At 40.8% G+C, this 23,577-nt stretch overlaps 1 long non-coding RNA gene across 10 annotated transcripts in view; it reads left to right on the forward strand.

Annotated features, from left to right (window-relative positions):
* The window catches only part of LOC309615173, a 71,399-nt gene that overhangs the window by 24,270 nt on the left and 23,552 nt on the right, over positions 1-23,577 (forward strand). For 4 of the 10 annotated variants that reach the window (XR_014236573.1, XR_014236574.1, XR_014236580.1 and 1 more), the window contains exon 2: positions 18,808-20,571. This is a non-coding gene — a long non-coding RNA (uncharacterized lncRNA). Of the gene's footprint in view, positions 1-17,234; positions 18,669-18,807; positions 20,572-23,577 lie in introns of those variants that run through there. The other 6 variants (XR_014236578.1, XR_014236579.1, XR_014236575.1 and 3 more) reach the window with 6 other exon arrangements.

The following is a 23,577-nucleotide window of genomic DNA, read 5'->3' on the forward strand; positions in this document are numbered from 1 at the left end:
TAGTCTTTATGTCTGCTCCCTTGGTTGATGTTTTTCTTGTTTTTTGCATTTCTACAGAGAAGATGTTGTGGCTAAGAGGCTGAACCGAGAGAGGTGTCATCAAGCGGTTTAGTAGGTTGAGAAGGAAGCTTGTCATTACAGCTACGGTTGTCAGGCTCTTAGAATTTTTCCTACAATAATAAAGATTTCAAGAAATTATGGTGTGCCAAAATGCCAATTATTTAAGGAGTGAGATATAGTTTTCTAGTAAGCAGATTTCTCTTGAATACTAGCCATGCCACCCCTTTCCAGGATCATGGCACCTGTCAAATCAAATCAGTCATCTCAAGGTTACTTCTGAGCACAGAATCAGAGCACAGAAATATGGATGGTCTACTATGGTTCTGTTTTTAATATTTTTGCTTTTTCTTCTTCCAGTTTTATTGAGATATAATTGACATACAGCACTGGGTAAGTTGAAGTACAGCATAATGATTTGACTTACGTACATTATAAAATGATTACCGTAATAAGTTTCACAAACATCCGTCACCTCATATAGATACAAAATTAAAGAAATAGAAGAAAATGTTTTCCTTGTGATGAGAACTTTAAGGATGTACTCTTAACAACTTTCATGCATGTAAAACATCCAGCATAAACTGTGGTTCTTACATTTTAGTGTGTCTGAGAATCACCTAGAGGGCTTGTAAAACACAGATCAATGGACCTCATCCCCAGAGTTTCTGATTTAGTAGGTTGGGAGTGGAGCCCAAGAATTTGCATTTCTGACAAGTTCCCAAGTGGTGTTGATACTGTGCTCTGGAGGTCCATTTTAAGGACTACTATTTTACAGCAGTAATGTGTTGCTCAAGTTGTATTACAGCTTTGTGACTTATGCCTCCTTTGTCATAGAGTATAACTCCCCAATGACTAGGATACTTGTGTCCACCAAATGTAACTACTTCTCACCTCAGATGATACTTGATAAGCACCAACAAACTCTTTTTTCTTTTTTCAACATATTTATTGGAGTATAATTGCTTTACAATGTTGTGTTAATTTCTGCTGTATAACAAAGTGAATCAGCTTTATGTATACCTATATCTCCATATCCCCTCCCTCTTGCGTCTCCCTCCCACCCTCCCTATCCCACCCCTCTAGGTGGTCACAAAGCACCAAGCTGATCTCCCTGTGCTATGCAGCTGCTTCCCATTAGCTATCTATTTTACATTTGGTAGTGTATATATGTCAATGCTACTCTTTCACTTCGTCCCAGCTTACCCTTCCCACTCCCCGTGTCCTCAAGTCCATTCTCTATGTCTGTGTCTTTATTCCCGTCCTGCCCCTAGGTTCTTCAGAACCATTTTCTTTTTTTTTAGATTCCATATATATGTGTTAGCATACAGTATTTGTTTTTCTCTTTCTGACTTACTTCACTCTGTATGACAGACTCTAGATCCATCTACCTCATTACAAATAACTCAATTTTGTTTCTTTTTATGGCTGAGTAATATTAGATTGTATACGTGTGCCACATCTTCTTTATCCATTCATCTGTCAATGGACACAGGTTGCTTCCATGTCCTGGCTATTGTAAATAGTGCTGCAATGAACATTGTGGTACCTGACTCTTTTTGAATTATGGTTTTCTCAGGGTATATGCCCAATAGTGGGAGTGCTGGATTATATGGTAGTTCTATTTTTAGTTTTTTAAGGAACCTCCATACTGTTCTCCAAGTACCAACAAACTCTTATTAACCAGTACCTTTCCTATATCCGCCATCAAATATAATATTATTGAGAGACTCTACTTCCTCGTTACATTACAGTGTAATTAAGATGATCATAACTTTCTTTAATAATTATTAGATGTCAATTATGTTCTTCTGAGCACATCTCTTTGGTGCTTTGCTTTGGTTGGTAACTGGATTTCCTAGGTAGACATTTGGGAATCTGCTTTTTCTCATTAGCAAACAGCTTACAAACCATCTCCTTAAGATGAGGCTATTTCTCTGATAGGCAATCTCTTCTATGAGGGGTTCTTTCACTTGCTTCAATTCCAGAAAGTGGCATTTTTTTCTGACCCTGTCCCCCAAATCAAGTGGGGTGAAGTCTTTGTAGTTTCTCATGTGCATTTATGATGAGTAATGATATCTCACAATTATTTAGGGCTTATTATGTGTCAAAAGTTACTCTAGACACCTTGCACGTCTTAACTCATTTAATCTTCACCACAACCAAATGAAGAATGTACTTTTATTATCCCTACATTAAAGATGAGAAGATGAAGCCAAAGAGAGGTGAAGTAGTTTGCCAAGGGTCCCACTGATAATACATGGACCACCCAGGATTTGAACCCCAGGGTTAGATATTTGTCTGTTGGTTGTGGTTGGTCCTCCCCAATATGGGTGTTGAGGAGGGGAGCTTCTCCTCAGTCATTCTCCATAGTGTAGGGCCTCCATTGCTGCTCTGCAAGTTGGTCCTGCACAAAGGAAGCAGGACAAGAGGTTGAGAGCAGCTGAAACTGTGCTGTTCTCAGGTCACCAAGTCGTGTCCACCCTGGTGTGGGCTCTACCATCGGGGGTGGGCCTTCTCCAGCTTCACACATAGGATCTGTATAGGTCAGTGCTGATTAGAAAGGAACTCTTGCTCTGCTTTCCTGGGAGGGAAACGGATGGGAACAACATTTTGGGTCCCTTTCTGGCCTCCATTTCTCTGTAAAAGACATTTTAGTACATCCTTGCTGGTGTCCGGCTGTTCCTGTGATGGGGGAGGTGGTGATGAAGTTAAATTGGGGGTGTGTGTATGGGTGGTGGAATTAGAAAGCCTAATTGTGGCCTCACATCTAAGCAAAGTGTCTTAGGTTGGGTTCTCCAGAAGAAGAGCCTAGGAGGGATGTGAGTGCATGTGGTTTATTGAGGAAGTGTTCTCCAGGAAAACCCATCAGGGAGCAAGGGAAGCAGCATAGGCAACGGGGAAGACTTGAGCGAGGAAGAATGTGGCCTTGGGTCAAATTTACCTGATCCACAGGGGAAGACCCCAGCACACAGAGACCACTGCAGAGCTACTTCTCCTTGAGACAAAGGGGTGGAAGGGCTGCTGGGGTGGGGAGGGAGGAGGGAGTGGTGGGCTTGTAACTTCCCAGGTGAAGTGACCCCATCAACTGAGGACAGCTCTTCAGATTAGGGGGGCATCTATGCAACACTCACAGCAGCTGAGGGTGGGTGCACTGGGCCCTGAATGGGATCTGGGTGTGGTAGCAAGCTCTGTTTGTAAGTTTAGCTTTAATAGAAATAAATATCTGTATTGTCTTCTGTTTGACTCGTATATCTACTGTACAGATATAGGAGGAAAAGAGATGTGATTATCACGCTAAAAGCCCAGCATTAGGCCACCAAGCTTCACTCTGCATTAATACCAGCTTGAGATGGCTTATTTATAGATAAATCACACATTTACTGAAGCTTTTCATTATAGCACTGTAGGATTGAGTTTGTCTAGAAGAAAGAAATGAAAATAATAATTCGTTTGCTTTGATCATTTTTTTCTAACGAATGAAGGGTATGGCTTCTAGTTGCATATTGTAAAAAAGAGAACAAGAGAAGTCAAAGTAGATATATAAATGGTACTTTTGGCTACTGTTGTTGAGATTGCTCTAGCCATGAAGCCTCCATGAAGACCTCACAACATATTGGAGAATATCCAGGCTTTGGAGAAGAACAGGGATAGATTCAAATGGATCGGCTTCCACTTAGGAAAACTACTTAATCTCTTTGGGATTCATTCTCTTCATTCATAAGATTGTTGGGAGACGCAATAAGATGTTGTATATGAAGCTTCTCTTACAGTCCCTGGCACATAGTAGGTGCATAAAACATAAAAACCACTTGTTCAATAAAGATTTATTGCCTGTACTACTATAATACATGCTGAGCAATGCACTAGGCACTGGGGCTGTCAGTATGAATACAACACAGTCCTTTGCCCCCGAGTCTAGTGAAGGAAAAAGACACATGAGTAAATAATTACAACGTTAAGTGGGACAAAAGAGGTGTAGCTTGGGGAGACCAGATGAGGAAGTAGTTGCCTGAGGGAACTCCAGAAAGTCTTTGCAGGGGAGAAAAAAATTGAGTTGGATTTCACAAGATGGGAACAAGCTTGCTAAAAGGTAGAAGGAACTGTAGAAGGCATGGATGAATGGAAAGTTATGTGGTATTTAAACACTATGTAAAGGGTCCCCAACAAATAAATATACAATAAGAGTTTCTCAAAACTCTGTTTTGGGTCAACCTGATGCTCATACCTCTTGCTATAAACCAATACCCACATTCCATTTTGGTCCTATAAACTTTTGAACTGAATGATTGTTTATTTATGACACTTTATTTCCATCCCCAAACATGATTTCTGTAGGTATCAATGATGATGATGATAAAGATTGATGGTAAAGATTATGAAGATATATTTAATTTAATATGGGTGTATTGGATGTAGCAAAAGTGCATCAAAAACTTGATATGTGTATTTTGTTTAATTTGTGTTCATTGAAATGCAGCTTAAATGAATTGGAGACCCCATGTTTACATAAATATGGAGTTGGAACATTTAAGAAAAGGCTTTTTTTGTATTAAATAGCATTCCTAATATATCTATATAAATCAATACCTCCTGTTCTGGGATAGTTTAATCTGAGAAGATTATGGCTTTAAGATCTTTTAATCACTAAGGAGGAACAAATATGTATCAAGCACTTAACATGTGTTAGATGAATCACAGTATCATTCAAGCTTTTCAACATTCTTGACAGATACAAGGAGCAGTCATTACTGTTTGCCTACCTACCTCTACACTCCGCATTACTAACAATACTCTGATTTGTTCAGATGTGTGGTGGAGTAGATCCCTTTCCTAGCCATTGGGGATGAACAATGATACAGCTATAGTGCCATGTCTCTTTACCAGTGATTGGTTTAGAGGTGGACATACAACTCACTTCTGGCCAGTGGAACCTGAATTGACATCTCCTGGGGGCTTCTAGGTAATATTTTCCTCTTGGTGGAAAGGCAAAGCTGCATAAGGGAAGTGCTTCTCACCTTGTTCCAGCTTTGGACATTTTCATATGAAAATATAATTCTTGGAACCACTTTAGCCGTCTTGAGATCATGAGGAGGAAGCCAAGGCAATTGCACAGACCAACTCAATTTCTGAATACTTTAGCTGCAGAATCAACCCTGGAGCTTACCATCTTTGGACTGTGTGATATATTAGACAAATAAGCCACAATTGTTTGAGCCAGTTGTAGTCAGGTAATCTGTTACTTGCAGCCCAAAGCATCCTAATTATATATTCCCATTTTACAGGTTATGTCACTGAGGTGTAGGAGGCCAAATCATTTATTCAAGATCTTACTGATATTGAGCAGGGAAGAAAAACCAGGTCTGTTGAAATCCAAAGCCCGGTCTCTGTGTCTTGTAAGAAAAAAGAACTTAAGTTTAAAAAAAAGTCTTTTCTCTTCCTCACATATTGAACTCTATTTCATTCATTTTTTTCCCCTCAGGAATTTTCAGAAAGTGCCTCTCGTCAAACACCAGGGTAATGAAGCAGTTCAAAAACACATGGATGTTCCATTAACCAGCTTTACTATATAATAGCTAATAATTACAATTTATTGACAGTTTGATATATGCTTTGTGTGAAGTGCTTTCCATGCATCATTTTATTCTTGCAACAACCTTGTGAGGTAGGTTGTTTCAGATGAGGAAGATGCATTTCTGCAAGGTTAAACTACACGCCTAAAGTCACACAGCTCACAGAGGCAGAGCCAGGATACAAACCCACTTTTACCAGTGTGTTTAACCACTCTGCTATACTTTGCATAGCCCTATAATCCTGCTCGACCTAAGCTATCTGAAAATCCTGAGAAGAAAATAAACAGTTTTCCCAGCTTCTTTTCTGCTTTTACAAGGCAACCACACTGCCAATAGACGTTTCTGCAAGAATACATTTTACTTTTGCCAGGACAAAAAAGGAATTAACTTAATGTGGTGCCCAGCTGTTTGCCAATAAATTATAGCATTTTAGTTTGGAAGAGATTGTAGCAGCCATCTTGTTCAGGTTTTCTTTCCCAGGTTGGTCTCCCCAAGCAGAGGTTATTCAACCTTTGTAGAGAAACTTCCACTGATCTTGTAATGGCTCACCTCAGCATTGCTCCAATTGTTAGAGAACTCTTCCTTTTTATTGATTTTCTGTTTTTTCTTTGTAACATCATTTTAGCAATTCTAGGTCTGTCTTCTGTAGAAGTAGAAGCTTTGACATCACCGAGATCTGGGTTGATATCCTCCTGACTGGAATATTGTTTATCCTTGCTCAGTTCGAGTTTGCCTGTTATTAAGATGAACAAGAGCATCTCTAATACTACAGGGTCAAAGTAAGAATTAAAGGAAAGCCTCACAGCTCTAGTACAAATTCCCAAGGGAATCTAAGTGATTCGGTTAGACGCTATTACTTTAGGGGTAAAACTTCTGAAGCAAGTGACCTCATAGGCCACTCACTGGATGGGAGATAGTTTGCCTGTCTTTGTATCAGGTGCCCTGTTGTGCTCAAGGACCAAGTGTCACATGATAGAATGGCCCATTTTAAGAGTATGCCATGGGTGTACCTCATCAGAGACTGCACATCTTTCAGTTACCTTCTGTAGAGGGCCACAGACATGGTGGTAACAGAGTGTAGAGTCCTGTCTGGTACCCACACTTAGTTTGGTATATAAGTGCTCAATAAATTTGTTTTATTTATTTTTATTTTATTTATTTTTATTTATTTAGTTCATTTGACTCTTTCTTATTCCACTAGCCAGGCTTTCAAGTTCTTAGAGACGGCGCTCACTCAATTCGATTCAGCAAATACTCACTGAATGTACTGTGTTTGTATTAGCTTCCTAACTCTGCTGCAATTCCCCTGATGCAGGGATGCATCTTCCAGTTCTTTAGTCTTATTCTGTAGCCCTTAGATAATGACAGATTCCAAAGGGGACAAGCCTTCAACATTTGACAATCACCCCAGTTGATTCCAATATACCATTACACTGAAATTTTCATTCTTCAATGAGGGAAGCAGAGTTATGTCACCAAGTTATTTTTTGGGCCTCCACAGTTTCTAATAGCCTTCATTGGATGGTGAATGGCTGAAAATTTTAAATCTAGTAGAGGTTGCATTGGGGTACTCTGAAGGCTTTCGACTGGCTTTCTACCCTTCTACATTTTCTGTTGCCATAGTTGAGACCTGTGTCCTAAGCTAGCTCAGCTTCTAGTCTAATTTTCGAAGTTTAGTGCGCATAAGAATCTCCTGGGGACATTTTGCAGATTCCTAGACTTCATCCCCCAAGGATTCTGATTTATATGGAGCCTCAGAGTTGACTTTCTAAAATAATAATCCCCAGGTAATATTTTTGAGAAGCATAGAGCTAGGGTAAATATAAGAACCCTTAGATTGTCAGCTCAGTGATTTTCCATGAAAGTAAACTTGCTATGGGTTCAGCAGTGATCATCTTCCTGGATTCAGACTCTGGGCTCTTATTTCTTCCTTGTGAGAAAATACTTGCCTTTCGCCCCAATGTTGACCCTTGTCTTGTAACTACTCCCCCTGCAACACACACCTCTCAGAAACTGGGAACTTGGCACTGGATCCCAGTCCATTACGACTAGGTTCACGTTCTCTGTACTCACTTAAGGTATGGAGTTCTGCACCCAGAATAAAGTAAGGGGCAGGTAATTGATTAGATGAAGATGCAAAGGCAGAATGTCTGATTTGGTGTGGCATCTCCGGTGTGATAAAATTGAACCAGAAACAAAGTAATTGAACCACTGGCACCATCCCTGCAAGTTGTTTTCCTAGAATTTTTCTTCATTACTCAAATTGCTCTTTGGGTTGCTAGCTCATTTGACCCTTATTTTTGGTTTTATGGCTCTGGTTTTTGAATGTGTAAACTCCCTGACTCTCTGGCCTGACCCTGTACCACATCTAGACTATGTCCTAGTTTAATATTCTATCATGTATTCCTATTGAAAACTGATATAATGATAATAATTATGGTGGTCCTGCTACTACTACTACTAAATATCTATAGGGTACATATTATCAATATATGCTTTACATTCACAGCAAACATCTGAAGTAAGTCCTATTTTTATTCCAAGCTTTAAATAAAGAAACTGAGGTTAGAGTTATACAGCTGTTAAGTGGCTGAGCCAGAAAGGCTATGCAGGCAGTCTCACTCCTGGAGCCGTGCTCTCATCAAGCACATTACATTGTTCATTTCCATCTCTGCTGTACCTGCCATTGCTCACTGAGTGACAAAGAAGTCTCCAAAAATCTTACATTTTCTTTAATGTATATGGTAAATGGAGACAGGGGATGAAAGTTCCCAATAATTCCTTTTTGGAACTCCTTGAGCACCACTGAATTTCAACAAAATTTTTCCTCCAAAGAGCATTTTTGAAACCGTGACATTCCCTGTTATCTCTCCTAACTAGTGAGATCATCCCAGTGATTCTGGGGGGTGCTTCATTGCATTTTATCAGTGGCGCCTTTGTTGTACAATTTCCACTTTTGCTCTTGAAGATACAATAAAAGATTTATGTCTGATGGACTATGATGTGGTTTGCATCTAAGAGAAAAACAATTCCTCCCAAAAAAGTACCATATCCCCAAATGATTTCATAATTGCAAACAGTGTTGACGAGCTCTTTGGCTTAAATCAGTTTACAACATATTTGCTGTGTTTTTGTGTAGATATGTTTTGATGTGCTTGCTAAGGAAAAATAATTAAAACCCCTCTGCCATTTCTAATTGAGAAGAAAGAAATGTAACCCATTAGTTGATGTCTACCATAATAAGATTTTTTTCTCCCTCATTTCATTCCAGATTTGTTTCAAGGATTAACTTGCATTAAATGGTTTCAGGTCTGAACGTCAGCCATGTTTCTCATTATTGGAGATCAAAATGGCTTAATTCCTTTTGTGTGTTGGTGCCACTAAAACACAAGGGAATCTTAAAACGACAAACTTCTGATAGAAGCACCACATTTTCCTCGTCAATCTGCCCAGCAGAGCTTGTGTTTTTCCTCCATTTACTGCTGGAAAAATGCTGTGTACTGACAAGTTTTGGGGTTCTGGTGTCATGCACAGGCTAGGCAAGACTTACTTTGAATCTAGTTACTGTTGTATTTTCAAATATGTTGATGTGAACTTTGTTTTCTAATGCTCCTTGAGTCAACTATTGTCTTTGATCTTTAAACAGAATGTGGCCATCCATCTAGTGGGATGGTAAGGACTAGCATCTAGGTTAATCCAGGGGCCTCTGGATTTAAACAGACCTGACTTTAAATTCTGATTCCACCACTAGCTATATAACCTGGGTCAGTTTTGAAAACTTGCCTTGTCTGTAAAATGGAGCTAATGATAGTACCTATTTATTGGCTGTAGAGTGGCATACAAGAGCGAATGCATGTTAAAACATTGCTGAGCAAAGGAGAACGTGTTAAGTGACCAGTTAGTTCTATTGTTATGTTACCCTATTGTAGGGACTATTACCCAGAGTGTTGTATTACCCAGGATGAGTTGGAGTCTCATTCCCCGTCCTGGTATCTGGGTTGGCCTCAGTGACTTGATTAGCCATCAGAATGTGGCAAAAGGGACATTCTGGGACTTCTAAGGCTGAGTAATAAGAAGCCTGGCAGCTTTTGTCTGGGTGTCTTGGAATGCTTGCTCTGGGGAAAATCAGCTGCATGCTGTGAGAAGCTCAAGCCACATAGAAAGGCCATTGATAGGAGCTCAGGTTGACAGCCCCAGCTGAGCTCCTGGTTGTCAGGCCAGCCATGTGAGTGAGTCATTTGGATGTCCAGCCTTCAAAAGGCAAGAGTTGATTTCAAGGCTTTTGGAGATTCTCTTTCACTTCTAGCATTTCCTTGTGACCTTGCTAAACTTGGTTATCTGGTTGATTCAAGCTAAACAATTAGACACTAAGAGAGAATTTTGGGGGCACAGGAGCATAAGGGCAATAAAGAGTACCGCTTTCCTCTGCTCAAGATCTGAACCAACGGAGAGAGGAGACCAAGGAGTAAGGGAGATGGAGACCAAAATATCGCTTTTATGAGAGTGAAGACCGGGCATGTGTCTATGGTTTCCTCATGGAGAACCCTAGAAGGAACTAGGTTTATCTTTTCAACTGGCCCGGGGCACTGACCTCACTCTAGAGGAGCAAAGAACCTGACAGCCTGCTCTCAAGAGGAGATGTCTGGGGTCTTCATGCTCATCTCAGACTCGCCAGTCAAGGGGAAGGGGCTGAGGTGTGGAGCGGAGCCAGGACCATCATACTGATGATCGCCCTCTACCTGGAAGGAAACATCAGGAATGGGAATGGGTGCTCCTCTGACAGGACTGTCTACCTCAGTATCTATTGAGTTCAAGAAATAAGTGACCCGGGTTTTACTCTGTGAAGACACAGTTTATGGTGACAGATTCAGACTGAGGCGTTTCACTTTACTTGTAGGTTAAATTGGTTTGTATCAATGATCTCATTCTTTTCTTCTAAGTCCAGAGAGTCCTGGTAACATCAAGTCCCATGTACTTACAAAGATGGAATTAAGTAAAGAACCTTCCTTCAATCATTCCCTCTTCCATCTTTCCCTAACTACTTTCAATTTATGACCCCAACAATGAATCTTAAATAAACTGCTTCAAAGTCTTCAGCCTAAAGGAACTGATGGGATGGTATTAGCAATCACACCGTTGATCATGAAGTTAAGGATGAAGGTTCAATTTTAGCATGCTTTAGCTTTAAATAGAGGTAAGTTGTTTTATTATTACAAGCCTTGGCGCCCTTGCCCTTGTCCGGCTGTTTAACAAATGTGTGTCCTTGGTTACCAGTGGAACCCAACTAGGGGATATAGATAGCTGAGTGTGAGCCTCAATGACTACTCTTCAAACAACTCCAAGCACGTGTCCTATTGACGGGGTGTGGAGAATGCAGGCAGCGCAATCAGGATGCAGATGTTCTGAGGTGTGTTTTCAAGTTGTGCTTTGCAGGAGGTCTGAGCCACATGCACACACACACACACACACACACACATACACACACACACACACACACAGACACACACTTTCAGAGTCTTAGAATCTCACATGTATTAATTCCTTCCTTTCTATGCCTTCACTTGGAGGATCTTCACAAGATCAGGAGTCCTTGCCTCTGTGCTAAGACTCTTCTCTTACTACTTTTGTTAGAACACTGATATTGTTGCTTTTTACTTTTTAAAAATCTGTTTCGAATGTTGTACTAGGCTCTGAAGTCTACGGGAGCAGGGTTGAGGCTATCTCCTTCAGAGTTGTATATAGCACCTAGTACAGTGTCTGACCCCTGGAGGGGCTCAGCAAATATCTCCTTGAATTGAATTGAATGACAGCTTGCTTCCCAAGGCAGAGGAGTGCAGGCACCCTGGGTTGAGGTTCTGCTTCTAACCATAATCTGCAGACTCAAATACAGTTTTCAGTGGCTCCTAAGATCCCTGAGGAATTAATCACACTAAGCTTCTTGTTTGGAATAACTTCACTGCCAATACACAAGCGCTACCTAGACTTGAGGCTCTCAATACCCCAATGTAAAGAGTCTCATTACATTGTTCCTTGAAGTCTCTGTTATGTCAATCTATGTGACTGGTGCCCAGTCCTTCAAGGAGGACTGTAGCAGGGACTTGGGCACAAAATGGAAGTGGCACCCAACAAACTCAGTCATCAGGGTAAATAGTATCTTAATGCTATAGTTTGAAAAATCAAAATTAATGCAAACATTTCATAAAAAACAAAATATCAGAATTCTAAATCAAGACCGTTTCAGTATTCTTGATTTTCCTTTTGCCTCTGAAAGGCGTTAATTTGTTGCCTCACTCCTCTTGTCTAATCTTGGCCCTGGAGCAGACAGAACCAAAGGGAAATCTCCTTGGACATGACTTCCCTGATTTTCACCCCTTGATTTTTTTTTTAACTATATGGGGTCGGGGGAGATGGTATGGGTTTCAGGTTAAGTACTAAAAGCTAAATGCATAAACAAAGTCATAAATGTAAGAAGTCAAATCTGAACTGTGTGTCGGAGAAAAGATTTAGCAGGACATGTTGCATAGTTAATAATTGAATAACAAAAGGCTGAAATAAATAAAAATTTTAACAACACTCAGCAATAAGGCTGCAATATTTAGTTCTCAGATGAATTTGTATGGCTCCATTTTTATTTGGAATCGATTTTTAAAGGGCTTTTTCTTAAATTCTTCTGAATTCCCGTTAAGCAGTACATGAAAAGTTACTTTAAGTGAGAGCAAATGTGGATGAAATCAGCCAAAGCTCCAACTGCGCCTTCATCCCTACTGGAAGAGCTTTCTTCATTTACATAGGAGAACGTGGAGCCAGAAAAGGGGAAAATACAAACATGAAATCTCCAAGAGCCTTTTGGAAACACAGCAGAAAAACACATTGCTTAAGTGGAGAAGCCAAGTGGTTTTCGAGTTTCCTGCAAAGCAGCAGCTTTAGGGGGAGAGTGACCTTCTGGGGAACGCGGTGGCCCTGGCTGGAAGATTAGGGGCTGACGTTTTGCAGGCTGTGGATGGGGGTGGAGAGATTGTGTAACTGTAGTAAAGCGTCTTGAAACTTTTCAACAGGAAAACAAAGTGGGGAAGAAGCCTTAAAGAGAAGGGAAAGCCTCAGGCAGGTTCCCCCCCCCCCCCCCCCCCCGTGGAGGCACAGCTGCCGCTGTGTCACAGTATTTCCCAAGTGCTTCCTTTGGATCTCTTTACCTGGTGCCAACCCTGTACAACGGAAGTAGAAGAGAGCTGCTTGATAGCAATCGAATCCCAGTCACAACGCTGAGTTTTCTCCTGGCTCCTTTCTGGAGCACAGCGTGGGTCTGATTTGCTTAGAAATGCAAGGGACCTTCCCTGTCCGCCTCCCATCTTCCAGTTCTGGAGGGACAGGCTGCAGGCAAGCTTTCCTGCTGCACCGGTGACGGGAAGGTGGAAAATCTTGGCTTGCTGAGTCTGAAATGAGATGCCAGTGGACCCAGTACCAGAGATCAAATTTTCTATTTTTGGCCCTTCAGACACAGAAATGCACAGCTATGCCAGAGTAACCTTTTCTCTGGAGGAATCGTCTCATGGCTTGTTGCACATTAAAATCATCTAGGGAGCTTTAAAAATACTGATGCCAAGGCCCCACTTCAATCCTATTAAATTAGATGCCCTAAGGGTGGGAATCATGCATCCAAATTTTTTTTTTGAGCTCCCCAGGTGATTGTAATTTGCAACCAGGGTTGAGAAATCATGACCCAGAGCTCTTGAGCCCACAGACAGCCCTTTTCTGTCCTCTGGGTCCACTCTCCACCCAAAGAGCTCTGTGATCTCCATCAGTGGAAGCTAAGGCTCTTTCAGTTTAATTCAGTTCAATTACAAACAATTCAATTCAATAAATACTTATTCAACTGCTTTCTTACCCTTCATTTCTGATTGTGTCTCCCATGAGAGTGGTGAGAACCATGTTTCTCAAATAAGAGGATGGAGATACTTGAGTTAACCTCATTTTTTGGAGCCATATTTTTTAAAAAACCTGTTAAACACAGATTACAAATTTTTAAAAATTATGCATTGGATTTGGATTTTTTTTCTGACACAACACTCTGAACAGCATATGTTTGTGTGTATGTAAAACATCCATTTTTTAAAAGCATTTCTTAATTTTAAAAAAAAATTATTTATTTTATTTATTTTTGGCTGCATTGGGTCCTCACTGCTGTGCACGTGTTTTCCCTAGCTGCAGTGAGCGGGGGCTACTCTTTGTTGACGTGCGCGGGCCTCTCATTGCGGTGGCTTCTCTTGTTGCGGAGCACGGGCTCTAGGCGCACAGGCATCAGTAGTTGTGGCTCACAAGTGGTAGAGCACAGGCTCAGTAGCTGTAGCGCACTGGCTGAGTTGCTCTGCAGCATGTGGGATCTTCCGGGACCAGGGCTCGAACCTGTGTCCCCTACATTGACAGGCGGATTCTTAACCACTGCGCCACCAGGGAAGCCCTAAAACATTCTGTCTTTTAATGGGTTTCTGTATTCAGTGCATGTTCTAAAGCGTTGATGCACTGAGATAAATAAGACAGAGTACTTAGCTTCTGAAGAGCTCCCAGGCTGGTGGGAGACATGAGATGGGAACAAGAAATTAAAGGATTGTGAACTGCTGTAGCTAAAAGAGGTATGTATAAAAGGATGTTTCAGATGAATTCAGAAGAAGGAATTGTGCCTGGCAAGGCAGAAAGGCTCACAGAGGAAGTAGAGGGGAGTAGCCATTCTCCACGAAGGATTCAGGCAACGGGAGGAGGACGTGCACTTTTTGAAGGTGAGAATTAAATGTTTGGCTAAAGGCTACACAGGAAACATAGGAGGAGATAGGGAAGGAACTTGAGGGCTCCCAACTGTCTGTTGAGCTTTATCTGTTGGAGTCTAGCATTTCTAAACCATTCTTGCCTCAGGGCTGACTTTTAGATTCATAAATTTGCAGCTACACTTGGGTGTGCCGTGGTGGACAGAACACGCTAGGTGGATGAGACCGTAGCTGCTCTGCTTCTGGAAAGTGATGGACAGGCCTTTGAGGAGGCTCTAGAAATGGATTGACGTGGATTTCATACACTAACTGTGGAACCTTGGACAAATTCCCGAACCCCCTGTAAAGTGAAGATTCTCCTGCTCACCTCATAGGGTTTTTTGTTTGTGTTTTTGTTTTGAACGAAGACTCAGTGTATTAGGTGTTGTGTAAAGTGCTTAACAAACTGCCTGAACATAGGAAATGTCAATGAAATGTTGCTCTTCCTGTTGAGATATTGAATTTGTAATTCCCTTTAATTTTTCTTCATGTATATTCAGCCTTCCCATTACACCTTCTTCCCAGGTACATAGAGAGACCATCACCCTGGGTGATGATGAGAAGGGCATGACTTTGGACAAACAATATAAAATGTGTTTTACGGAGCAGTTACTAAATCACCAGCAAGGAACGACACAGTTCTAGAAAGTTCTCTAATAGGCTCGTCAAGTCTCTTTTACCGATAAGTCCATTCTGCTGTCCATTGTGTCTCTGCTTCCAAAATTAAAACCACCACAAAAATGACCAGGCTCAGTCCATCTGCAGCATCACATCTGATCTCTCCACGGCTTACTCATCATTCTTCCTCACATTTTAAGACATGATGAGGAGGATGATATTTGAGAAAGAACTTGAAGAATGCATGGAATGTCTTATGGCTGAGAATAGGCATTCCAGGTGGTCAGATTAAAATAAGTAATGGTATAGAAATGTATGTAGGAACGAAAAGTAGTAAAATAGTTGTTTTGTTGGAACCCAAGTTGTATTTACAGGAAAAGTAGAGGAACAGACCTCAAAATGGAAGCTGAGGCTACAAGGATCCTCCTTAGAGATTCAGCCTTGAGAATGAAAATTCAGAAAATTTATGAACATGCTATAAAATAGCTGACATCTCTTAAATAACTTGGCTCCAAATTTCTTTTAAAATAATTTACCTCACCTTTTATTCTGTTCTTTTTCTTTCTTTGTGTTGATTTATTTCTTCCCTTGTGTCCTATCGAGGGCATTTGGGGTGAGGTCCCAATCCTGGCTTGCTGAGAGTTCATCTGCTTCCAATGCCTGTTCTAGCTCCACGTAAAGTCACAATCTGTTCCTGGGAGAACATATTCATTTGCACAATAACCAATTGTAATGTGAAAAAGGAAGGATTATAACATCAGTTGGGCTATGAGTGGCTGGCATGGAAGAAGTCCAGCAAGGCGCAGATCCTGTTTCTGTACATATGTCCTTAATAATAATGAAGAAGTAGGGGGTAAATTATGCCAGAAGGGAGCGGAGCTGGTTTTCTGAGGGAGTACATATGATGTCAGCAATTAATTAAGGCCTCAATTCTGTTTTCCTATAAAAATCCTATTTTAGTTGCGGTATCTTTGACGCATCTGCTGGCATAAGCAGGATACAGGCCATAAATAAAAATTCAAAAATATCTCTTTCTTGTAGAACTTGGAAACAGACATTCTGAAATTGAAGGAAACCTACATAGTATCCAGAAGGATCCCGAGATCCTTTCTAAGATGAAGGGCAGTGAAGTCCATGCTAAATCCAGGCCCTGAGGGATTTGATTGGGAGGGAAGACAACTCTGACCGGAAGCAGGTCCAGGATTTACAACTGGACAATTTCAAATCCATGTTGGATGATACTTCAGTGGCAAAGGCATTTCTGGAAGAAATGTTAAGCAGTGCCCAAAGCGAAGAATTTACCCAATAATGACAGTAAAAACTTTAAAGTTTCAAGATACTGGTAACAGAGGATGGAAGGTTGACAGGACCAGGCATCACAAAGTCCTTTTCTGGCAACTTTACCTAAAATGAGGACCAATGGGTTGTAATTAGAACTCACGTGTCCTCTTTAAATAATAAGCAAAGATACATCCAGAACGATAGATTATTTGAGCTGAGAGGGACTTGATTGCACATTGAAGCCAACCTCCTATTTTGTGAGGCAATTGATGTCCAGTGATCACTCAGCTAATTTCTATCATAACCAGGGGCAGAATTATGGTCTTGTAAGAACTTTGTCCATGTCATTTTAACGCCCAGCACTCTCTTTATACATGATCCCAAGAGCATCCTAAATTTTGCTGGGTGAGTCCCAAGGTAGGCGTAAGGAGGAATGGGTATGTTACATGACCACTGTGGAAAATCTGACATGTCAGTGTAAACTACTGGGAAGAGTGAGTAGCCAAAAATCACAAAGAGAGTCCAAACGGCGCTGTGGCCAATTCAATCCAGTTTTTCTGGTCAGCTTCATGATTTGGGGGAAACAAAATAGGGATTTTTGTTTGGAAATGTAGAATGGAGTTGAGAATTTCCTCAAAAGCAGAGGAGGGAGATCCTTCTAAGTCAAGGCAGTAGGAATGAAGGGGAGGGGGCCCAGATACCCAGGAAGGGAGTCCAGGAAAAAAGATGGGGAAGCAGGTCCCAGGCCAGCCAGCTGCTCTGGAAGGCAGGTGGTGGCTGCAGTGATGGTGGTAGTGGTGAAAGAGCATTTGAGAAACTCTGGGTACTTATGAATCTCAGGAAGAAGAGGGACAGACAGAGGGTGGGGGTGTGGTGGGGTGTGGAAGCAGGGGGTGCTTCATCTGGGGGTGGGGTGGGGTGTGGAAGCAGGAGGCTTCCTCTGATGCTGACAAAGCATCCCAAACTCCAGCCATCAGTCATGTCACTGATGGGATATGAACTGGGATATGAACTTGCTTATGAGATACAAACCCAATGATGTCTTACTGATTACAGGGGAGGAAAAAGAAATCAAGTTGTTAGAGGTCAGATTTCTTTTTATTATAAAGTAACTCCTCAAAGGTCCATAAATGAATTCTATTCAGTGAGGGAGACACATCAAGGAAGTATAGAGCTGGAAGACTTCCTTTTTTCTCACTATTAATATTGATACATGGCATTTTAAAAATGTGTCTTCTAGTTCCAAGGCCGAACATAAGGATCAAAAAGTGGGTGGTGGCCCAATTCCTGGAAATCCCCCCCTTCCTGAAATAGCTGGAAAACTCCTCCCACTCATTAGCCTATGAAATTACCCACCCCTATAAAAACTGACAACCCCATACCCTGGGGCTGCTCTCGCCTTCTGAGATGGCCCACATTCTGTCTATGGAGTGTGTATCTCTCAAAATAAATCCACTTCTTACCTTAAAAAAAAAAAAAAATGTGTCTTCTGATATAGTTGCTTCACCATAATAACAAACAATCTTAATATATAATAATAATAATAATAATAATCTGCAGGCATCCATGTATCAAAATTTTTTTCAGAGAATATGCTGGTGGAGAGGCTCTCCACAAAAAATATTAATAATGAAGAGCCTGAGTTCTAGAACTGTGGTTTTTATGAAGATCCTGTTTACTTAAGTTCTAACCTCTGCATAGTTACAGAAAGACTGAGAATTCTCAGCAGTTAGTGTTCTTGGCAATGATCTGGGGAAGTACAAACGCAGCGTGGGTCAGCACAGAAGATAGACAGGAAGGAGGTGGTGACCAGCAGGCAGCATCCGTGAAGGATATAAAGAGAAATAGGACCTGGACTCAAAGAGTTGCCACCACCTTATGCTAAGGGCTCATAGCGAAGGCTAATTTTTAAGATAAAAACATAGCTATACTGTATTGTTTCTCTGAAGGATTTGTTAGTATTATTAAATACACATACATAAACAGTTAATTGACTAATAAATAATATTTATTTCTTAAATAGTTTCTTTTTATCTCCTCAGCGAACACTTTTGGTTGTTGACATCAAACTCTTGAGTTATAAGAACGCCTGTCAAAGGTCTGTTAGAAAGTTCCTTGAAACCAGGTGGATCGGACTGGTCCTTTAGTACAGTTGTAGATGCCCACTGTGGGCAGACTGAGGAAACGACCCTCTTACCAGGATGTGCTTGAACAAGGCCCAGGACATTTAAAAAAAAAAAAATCTTGCAATTACACTTTTCTACCACTAGATGATATGCACGTATAAGCAAGATGAAAACCCTCCTACCTTTCCTTTCTGCATCATTGGCCACAGTGTTGATAGGTAAGTTAAGATATCCAGAATTCAATTCCAGATGTTACTAAGAAAGAGAAACACAATATGAACATGAAGAACTGCCAGCATTGATTAGGTAATAAGTGTGATCATACCAAATTTATCAAACACTTATCCTTTCATCTAGGGGCCATCAAAGTTTACCACCTGCCTATGGGCCAAATCCAGTTTACCACCTCTCTTTGTAAATAAAGTTTTATTGGAACACAGCCATGCTCATTTGTCTGGGACTGATTTTGCTCCACAGTGACAGAGGTGAGTATTGAGACAGACTGCCTGACTTGTAAAACTTAAAAATATTTCTATAGGGTCCTTTACAGAAAAGTTTTCCAATGCCTGGTCTAAGCACATATAGGTCATACTAACTCACTTAATCTTTACAAATCTATGGTTGTGGGTATGTGTTATTACAATTTTTTTTTAATTTAAAATTTTTATTGGAGTATAGTTGATTTACAATGTTGTGTTAGTTTCAGGTGTATAGCGAAGTGAATCAGTTATACATATACATATATCCACTCTTTTTTTAGATTCTTTTCCCATATAGGTCATTACAGACTACTGAATAGAGTTCCCTGTGCTATACAGTAGGTCCTTATTAGTTCTCTATTTTATATATAGTAGTGTGTATATGTCAATCCCAATCTCCGAATTTGTCCCTCCCCACCTTACCCCCTGGTAACCATAAGTGTGTTGTCTACATCTGTAACTCTATTTCTGTTTTGTAGATAAGTTCAATTGTACCCTTTTTAGATTCCACATATAAGTGATATTGTATGATATTTGTCTTTCTCTGTCTGACTTACTTCACTTAGTATGACAATCTCTAGGTCCGTCCATGTTGCTGCAAACTATTTGTTTTACAGATAAAGAAAGTGATTAAGGACACAATGAATCCTGGCACATACGTTAAATGACTGTAGCAGACATACATGACAAAGGCTGTAAGTATTGATGTACACCATGCTTGATACTCTTGGGTTTGTGTAAACAAGATGAATAACAGTTGGCTTCAAAGTTGTGGGGAACCTAGAAAGAAGAAATTAAAATTATTGCAAGGTCAGGCCTGCCTTCTGTGTGATCCACAGGTAGAAATGTAGCTGGAATTGAGTAGCTGCCCATGAGCACTTTTTCCCTACATGACACTTATTCTGAACATATTGTAAGAAACTCTTTTGACACAATAATTCATAAGACTGAAGCTGACTCATCAAATGAAAACAGTGCTTAACTTGTGACTGAAACATCCGTGGTCAAGTGGAGAGACACAGAAAGAAGGCAGTCAAAGGGAGTCTTCTTCTTAATGTCCTAGTTTTCCCCCAATCAAAGGAGGTCTTTGCTCCTTCAGTGCTGGGTATACTTGGGCCCTCGGGATATCTGCTGGGGATGGTGGAAGCTGGGAGTGGGGCTGGGGAGCAGGGTGGTATTCAGCTTTATAATTTCCTAGATTCCTAGTCATCCTCAGGAATGTCTTTCCCAATAGTTTATAATATGCAGTGAAGTACTGGGATAACCCCTGATGGTTCGTTCCACATTTGTGATTACTGATCTTTCTTTCTTTTTTTTTTCCTCCTGAAGAGTTTAGGTAACTAACTGCCTCAGAGTCATACATCATGAGGCGGAGAGGGGAGAATCAGGAACTGGGTGAACCAACTTAATCCTTTGTCCCACACGAAGGATGGGACCATATTGCCTAGACTCCAAGGGTTTTCCACATGGACATGCCCCAAGCTCCTTCTCTCCCTTTCCTTTGCTCCAAGAAGACCTCTTCTATTATTCGTCCACATTTTGATGTCCTCTTTTCTTAGGATAGATACCCCATCATCCCTACAGAAAAGGAAGGCACACTGGACTGTTCCTTCCACTCAATCTTTGTTGACTCTAAGAAAGGGTAGGTGCTAATGTTTGGTGTCTCCTTGGGGTGAGCTGGGGGTGTGAGTGGTGGAGGGTCAGGGAGGGGAGCAGGAAGGAGAAACTCTGAAGCCTGGCAGAGGGATGTGGGGAAAGAGCAAAGGCTTCTGTATCAGGGAGCTACTGTTTTCTCCTAAAGAGTCTGAAATAAACAAAGCTTCCTGTAATAATAATTAATTTTCTTCTAAAGAGCATCCTATCTGAGTTACATGAGAAATTTATATTCCTCCCAATAACATAGCTTGGAACCCCTCCCCCTGCCTGTTGTAAAATGATAATCCCAACCTCATTACGCCAATGGAGGATTTGCCCCAGTTTTCTTTACAGAATGAATGTCCCAAGTCCAGCTCTCTTTTCTTTAATATACAGGTATGTATATATGTAGGTTCAAATGTATGTATGTATTTACATATTTACAGTTGAATTTTGGTCAGGACAGGGCATGTGGGATAGTGTTAAGCTGAAAGTTGGTAAAGATAATCTGGGCTTTTGGAATTTAGGAAAAGGGAAAAGGCTGAGTGATCAGACACGGTCTTGTGACAGGTAAGTGAGTTAGGTTCTGAGGGAATTTGGATATGTAAAGGAAGGGGCATTTTAGACTATGTGGTGGAGAGGCAGGGGTATGGGCTTGAGTGTGGGCACTTTGGGAGAAGATAATTCTGGTAAGGCCTGAATTTAGGAGTTCAGAACTATCAGGTTAAAGTTTGAACTGGATCTCACAGTCCTGGAAAGAACCAGGACTTTTGACTAGAGAAGTATCACTGACTATGAACATTTCAAGGGTAAAACCATCATGTTTACCTTTTCTTGTCAGTTTTTAGCTAAGTGACCACTGACGTGTGGTCAGGTTTCAACCAATTTCAAGCGAATAAATGCACAGCAGTGATATTTTAGGAAAAGTAATCTGGGGACTAGGTATGGGATGGATTGGAGAGGAAAGACAGAAAATAGGGAAAGAACAGGAGTGAGTGCAAAGACATACACATATTACTTTCCTTCACCAAACAGTCCATGTAAAATGATCAAATTTTAAATCTCATTGCTAGTACCACAACTGTAGTTGGAAATGGCTGAACATGAATCAATCATCACAACAGTAATTGTAACCAGAAATAGGAAACGTTTCATAAAAAGTCTATCTGTTTCACTTTTGACTACGTGGCCATGTCTTACTGTGCCCAGTTTAGGATATTTCACAAATGCATCATGATGAAAAAAATTAATCGGGAAAGTAGATTTTGTGTTTGCCTCAATCACAATCATTTTCTAATTAGTGTGAGGAGTAGCTTATTTAATAAATATTATTTCTTTTTATTCTTACCATCTTCAGATCTATATCTGAGACAGAAAATTTTATTTCTAATTTACTTTTTTATTCAATGAAAGCCAGATAAGAAGAAAGGGTTAAGTCTGAGTTATCAAAATAGGTTTTCTTCAATTCTTAATTCCTTATTCTACCCCTGGTACTAGGCTGATGTGTTTCACTAGAAGGACTCACTTTCAAAATCTCTGTGTTATTGGGTGGAGAAATAAGGGCCCAAGTCCATCCCTGGTTACGTCAGGTGGTGTCAAATTTGGCTTGCAATTCTCACTTCCTGTTGACTCCAAGAGAAAGGCTGCAGTTGGCGTCTAAAAGTGAAAAACATGAAGCTCTGAGACCAGTCTGAATTACTAATCACTACATCTCCTGTTCAGTCTAACCACTTTCCAAGCGATTAAATGAACCGGCCAGGTCAGTGACTCAGCTTCCGAGGGGGTGGCCAGCAGTCCGAGCTGATCTGCACATCCCTGGTTTCAATTCCCAAGGTTTGATCCAGAGCTGCCTCGGAAGGGTGATTTCCCCTTGGAGCTTGTCTCTCTGGGGACAGAAGGACAGACACAGATGCTGAAGTGTATAGTCTGCTGGAGAAGGGCCACCTCACCATGAGTCTTTGGCGGGAAAGAGTTGCAAGAATGTCGTCTTTCATCAGCTGGTGTCACTCTTTGGAACCAGTCACAAGTAGCTGGGTGTGGTAGGGTGAAGTTGTCTGAAGTCTGAACGAAGAAAAATATATTGAGTAGGAAACATGAACTTTTTTTCTTTTTTGGCTTAACTGTCAGTAGATACAGTATTCCCTTGTTTGTTTCAGTAACTACCAAAGGTTCTTGACGACGTCACCATTTTAGAGTAGTGTATTCATTCGCCTGGTTTTCTAAGTGATTAGCTGAACTTTGCTGCTTTTATGAAGCTTAATGTCCAGTTACCATAAAAAAGCAGCACATGGTCAGTGGTGGAAATAGGGGTGGGATTGTAAGGGCCACATGGGAGTGCAATTCCAGGAACTCCCGGCCTCCTATGCAAATTAGATTAAGCTGCTCTTCGGCCTGGGCTCCCAGAGCAAAGAATTCCCATTCCCACCTCTTTTTTTTAGCATTGTCTCCTGTGGGAATTAAGAAATCACTTTCAATTTATTTCAGCTACTGCCTGTTTTAAAAAAGGACATCACAGGCCTCAGTTTTTCCACCTTGCTTACGAAAACTCCTTACCAGGTAACCTCTTAAATATTTAAAAAGAAAGAAAAAGATTTTGAGATCCTTAGGAGAAAATACTGTAAGTAAATCAAAGTCCTGTTTTCTCAGAAAGAAAGTTGAGTCTTTTGACTGGCTGGTGCCACCATCTTCTTCAGGCGATTTTCATACTTGGCATAAAACTTTTAGTCGTTTCTCATATTACCTTTGTTTTGATTAGTTAAAGCATGATAACTTGACAACACTCAAATGTGAGAGCTTGAGAAAGGGAGGGTGGCCGGGAGGAAAGAAGCCCTCCAGCCAGCAAAGCTTTCTTTAAAACTTTATTGTTTTTTAAACATGAATATTTTAAATATCCCTCAAATACAGGGACTGAAGGTGAACTTGAAGAATGCATGCAAAACCACAACCTAGATTCTCTGAAAGTGGCCATTTCAGAGCTCTCTGGAAGGAATGTGTGAGCATGTGCACACCAGAG

This window comes from Balaenoptera borealis, assembly GCF_965194805.1.
Source record: "Balaenoptera borealis genome assembly, chromosome: 17".
NCBI classification, from domain to species: Eukaryota; Metazoa; Chordata; class Mammalia; order Artiodactyla; family Balaenopteridae; genus Balaenoptera; species Balaenoptera borealis.